Source organism: Rhinolophus ferrumequinum, chromosome 21 (assembly GCF_004115265.2).
Source record: "Rhinolophus ferrumequinum isolate MPI-CBG mRhiFer1 chromosome 21, mRhiFer1_v1.p, whole genome shotgun sequence".
Taxonomy (NCBI): Eukaryota; Metazoa; Chordata; class Mammalia; order Chiroptera; family Rhinolophidae; genus Rhinolophus; species Rhinolophus ferrumequinum.
The window spans coordinates 1,704,906-1,710,206 of NC_046304.1; the positions used below are offsets into that span (position 1 = coordinate 1,704,906).

Sequence of the window (5,301 nt, forward strand, 5' to 3'; positions counted from 1 at the left end):
AACACCTCTCTTCATCTGCTCCTTACCTCTACCTTGCCTCTCCACATGCATGGACGGCTTATAATGTGCTAGTAGCTATCTCCTTAAGATGGCGTTGTGAATAATATTAACAAAAACATAAAAATAATAGTAACAAAAATAGCTAACATGTATTGCGCAGACCCTGGGTTAAGTACTATACGTGCATTATCCCATCTAATCCCCACAACAACTCCTATGACTTGGGTAATTTGATTATTTCCGTTTTACAGGTTGGGAAACTGAGGATCCCAGAGCTAAGCCACTTGTCCCAGGTCCCAGCTGGGAAGTGGCAAGTAGTTTTGAAGTTTTTGTTTCGAAATCTGACTCTATTCACAAACTCATATCCACCATAACATTGAAAATAGCATGATGTGGTGAGTATGAAATCTCCATGTGCCAGGAAAATCTGCGTTCTCCAAGCAGGCAAAAGAGGGAAAGATTTACTTTCCCAAAAGATTCTCTACTTTGCAGCCTTCCCTTCCTAAATCACCCCACTCTCAGCAGCAAATCCTAGGATGAGAAATGAGACATTCCAGGTGGGCAGTATTCCTGGGAACAGCTATGCTTGCAGAGGTAGGAGGGAAACCCGCCACGGGGAAAGGCGCCTGCAGCCCCACTACATTGAGCCATGGCCTTCTGATTTCCAGGCGACCTTGGGACGGAGTCGAAGACCTGCTGACACATTTGCATACTTTACTAGCGAGACTCCCTGCATTCCAGTCCTGCTTCTCCTCACGCCCCACGACCCACGGTGCCACCCTGAAAGGCAGGACTCTGTCCCTGGCCCTGAACCTCAGTTCCTGAAGCCAGGTGGGTGAGTCAGCCCTGGGAAGAAGAAGGATTCCTGGAAGCCAATCCCACACTGAGATGCCTGGAAAAACTTAACTATACAAGGAAGTGCTGAAACTTAAGGGAAGTCCGTTCAGCCCAGAGAAACCCTAGTCCCAGCTCACCCCCATGTAGCATCCTCAAATGCCCATGGCCGCTCCAACGCCACCATGCCAGGGGAAGGGTGAAAGGGAAGACAGATGGTGGTCTTAACACCCTGTGGTTACTTATCCTGTGCAAAGTTTTACACAGCATTTGTCCAGGCCCAGGCTGGGGTCCACTTGACAGACCATTCAGAGGCACCAGCGTCCTAGGAGGCGCCCTGACCTGACAGCTCTGCCCATGGGGACCCTCCACGTGAGGTGAATGACCACTCGATGCCCTTCTCTCGGCACGGCGGGTCTTGAGCCCCACGAGGTGGGCAGGAAAAACAAATACCACCTCAGAGGAAGCCACGGGCCCAGGGAGATGCCGGAAACTCCAGGAAAATGTAGGTGTGCTTCCGTGGGGGCTTTAAAGGGACAACCACTCCTGAGGGGAAGTGGTTGCCTTGAACTTGACCCTCCCCTTCTCCTGAAGGCCCTGCCATGTGGCTCGTAGGAGGAATCTGGGTTTGTCCTGTCCAGGACACCCCTGTGATAAGACACCTCAGCTTACCTGAGCTGCCACCTACACCCAGGTGGCCCTGGCAGCCTCATAGGATTTGAATAGATGCCTCTTTTACCTTCCACTTATTTCACTGCTCTTCTACATTCATGGTCTTAGGTCTGACCCCAGAACCTATGAGTAAGTCGGGGGCTTTAGACACCCATTGACTGATAATATTTTTATTGATAGATTGATAATATTGATTGATAACGTTTTTTATTTGAGCACATTGGTAATAATTTTGCAGCTAGGTCCTCAGCTGTAAGAGCTAGGATTACATGTTGTTCTCATTGTCTGTCCATGTGCAGGAGTGCCTGACACATAGGAGGCTTCTGACGGATGGACAGTGACTGTTTGTGGAGTCCTTCGCAGAAGGTACAGGCACCCCCTTCCTTAGAGAGCATGATAGCCTTCAGTTCTCAGGACAGTCCCATTTTCCGGATAAAATGAAGGCTCAGAAAGGAGGGTATGCTGCTCAGGGACACGAGGAAGTGGTGAGGCGGGGGTACGAACCCACTGTTAGACTCAATACCTCCTTGATAAGATGGGAAAAGGGAGCAGCCTGATTCTGGCTTTAGGAACAGAGCAGGGAGTGCTGGAGCGGGGTGGAACTGTGCCTCCCTCCCTCTGCCACCAACGGTTCACATGGCCCTCTTCTAGCCCTGCTCTCACTGAGAACAGAAGAGGCGCATCCGAGAAAAGCATGTTGGAGGGAATGGGGTGCACAGAGGGCCCCAAACCTGTGCCCCACATGGAGAACAGCTCCCGGCAAGTTGACTGTCTGTCGGCCAGGAAGTGACGCGGGCATCTGGGAAAGGGACTGAGGGAAGAAGGAAGGAGCCTGCCCTGGGTTCCTGAGGAACCCTTGTTGTTTCTGTCTGCGGAGGCCAGTGCCAAACATGCCAGCTCAGCACCCTCCCCTAAGGACAACCTGTCCGTCTCTTGCCGCAGGGCAGATCTCCTGAGCAGTCACCTCTTAGAGCCTCTGAATTCCTGAACAGTGAAGATAAATATAAAAAACAAAGTAACTTATATTCTTTATAGAGGTTTTAAAAGCACAGACAAGTACAACAGACAGATAAAATAACTCGCCACTTAGAAATAACCACTATCCCTCCAACATTTGATGATGACAAATTTCAAACATACAAAGTAGTTGCAAGAATCCTAAGAAGTACTCCCACGCACCCACCATCTAGATTCTGCAATTCCCATTTCCTGTTTGCTTGCTCACAGCTCTACCTATATTCCAGGCCCTGACTTATCCATTGATTTATCTAATTTTTTGATGCATTTCAAATTAAGTTGAAGACAACAATATGCTCTCCCAAAACACTTTAGTATGAATATTATTAATTAGAGTGAAATAACTTTAAAAACTTTTATTATGGAAATATCAAATGCACAAAAGTGAAGAGAATGCTATAATTACATCAGAACACCCATCACTCAGCCTCACCAAGTGTCAACATTTTTTCAATCTTGTTTCACCTATCCCTCACCATTTTTTAAATGCAAAATCATTAACTTTCTAAAAGTAGCTTTTACTTTAAATTGTAAAAGTAATACATACTTGCAACCATCATAATAATGGTTGATTCAGGCTTTCAATGGATGCTAAAGTATGAATAAAAATTTGGTGGGGAACAGGATATTCACATAGAAATATCACTCAGAAATTAGTTACTAGTGACAAAGAGAACATTTATCTACACCGGAGAAACTGGTGGACAGCACCTTAACCGAGTGATGTGATCAAAGTTAACACCCCCAACGATTAGACTACTCTGCATGGCTTTTGGCATCTTGCACAAGGAAAGATTCAACATCACTCTGTGATGCTCCAAAAACACACGGCGTGAATTTAATCACGAGAAAACATCAGACAAACCCAAAGAAGGGACATTGTAACACAAAGCAACTGTCTATCATTGTTAAAAATCAAGAGCATGAAAAATAGAAAGGCTGAGGAACCCTTCCAGGATTAAACGAAACGAAGAGAAGTAATGACCAAAGGAATGCGTGAGCCTGGGTGGGATGGCGCTTTGTGTGGAAAAGTGCTATGAAGGATGCTTTTGGGGCATGTGGCAAAATTTGAATAGGGACTGTATGTTAGGTAGATTTATGATAAACTTCTGAATTCAGTCACCATACTGTGGTTAAGAGGATGTCCTTAATTTTACTATCTTAGGAAGTCACACTGAAATAATCGGGGTGAAGGACCCGAGGTCAGCAGTCTACTCACAAATGGCTCAGAAAAACAACCTCATATACATGGATATATAATCCCGGGGTGCCAAAAAATATACACATTTTAAGAGATGTTATCTATGTATTATTTTTCGAACTTGAATTGAATTGCGGTAGCAACGTGTAGTATGACGTTCATTCTAAAGATGGCGTTAATCAAATGACTGCCAGCGTCAGTCATGGTATGACGATTTTAATGCAGTTTTTCCCTTTCTTAAAATGTGTCTACATGGTTTTGGCACCCTCTGTATATCATGGTATACAATTATCACATGTAACATCATATATAATGTACAATATGGAATACTGTAGATTATCACAAAGAATGAGAGAAAACAAATGTGATAAAATGTTAACAATGGGTGACTCTAGGTGAAGTCTACATGGAAGTTCCTTTTTGATTCATGTAAATTTTCTGTGGGTGTGAAATTATTTCAAAATAAAAAATTTAAAAATAATACATGCACATGACCGAGTTCGGCCGGTCACAAGGCACGTGCGGGGACGCAGGGCTCCGCTCCCACCCGGAGCCCCCTCAGCCGTGTTCACTGGCTCCGGGGTGATCCTGTCATCCTCTTTCCCAAACTACACATCACAATGTTTCCTGTAACATTATGAGCCTTTTTCTGTGTTACAAAAATTTTCCTTTAAAGGTCGCTTTCGATGGCCCCCAAGTAGTATGCCCATGATTTCTTTAGCTAGTCCTTTTTTTTGAATTTGTGTATTTTTCTGCTTTTCCACCACTGTAAATAATGCTGCAATGAACAGCTTTATATGTTCATCGCTGCCACGCCTCCGAGCAGCCTCTTCAGGAAGTTTCTGAGGAGGGAGAACTGGGGGAAGGACGCTGGCTTTCAAGACACTTGGTACGGCCTGCCGAGCAGCGTTCCAGCATTCCAGGCAGGCTGGGTCAACGGGCACGCCCACCGGCGGCGGCACCTGTTCCCCAGGTCCCTGGCAAACTCGGCATTATTAAAAATCATTAAAACATTTGCCAATCCCACATGTCCTCACTGAATCTCATTGCTTTCTTTGATTACGGATATACCTGGTTTTGTTGTCCTTTTATATATCGTCTCTTTGTGTCCTTTGCCCATTTTTCTTGGTCTGTCACTGTGTTTTTCTTATTAATTTGTGGTGGTTGTGAGGACTCACACGAGATAATGATTGTGAGGAGCTGCAGCAGCACAGGGAAAGCGTCCAGTCACACTGGCCCAGGCGCCACGCCACTGCCTGGTCACGTTCTCGTTCAGCTGCTTGCTGGCTGGGCTACTCACCCTCAGCGTGCCTCCGTTTCCTCCTCTGTGCAAGGTGTTGTTGAGGATTATGGAGCTAACCTCAGAACCACGCACTGCACACACTAAGCACTCAAACAAACAACAAAAGGTGGTACCATTATTTGTACATTAAGGAAATCAGCACTTTGTCCTACTTGTTGCCAGTGGTTTCCTGCCTGGATCTGAAAGCTCTGCATTTAGCTAACTGGGCAGGCCCCACCGCAGAAGTGGGTGAGGAGCCAAGGAGCTCAGTGTTCACTGAGCAACGTCTTGGAAG

At 45.9% G+C, this 5,301-nt stretch overlaps 1 long non-coding RNA gene across 1 annotated transcript; it reads left to right on the plus strand.

Annotated features, from left to right (window-relative positions):
- Positions 1 to 1,264: 1,264 nt before the first annotated feature.
- LOC117013599 (uncharacterized) lies at positions 1,265 to 2,993 on the plus strand. The gene is made up of 3 exons (XR_004421355.1): positions 1,265 to 1,339; positions 1,806 to 1,872; positions 2,158 to 2,993. It is a non-coding gene; the product is annotated as an uncharacterized LOC117013599 (long non-coding RNA).
- The last annotated feature ends 2,308 nt before the right edge of the window (positions 2,994 to 5,301 follow it).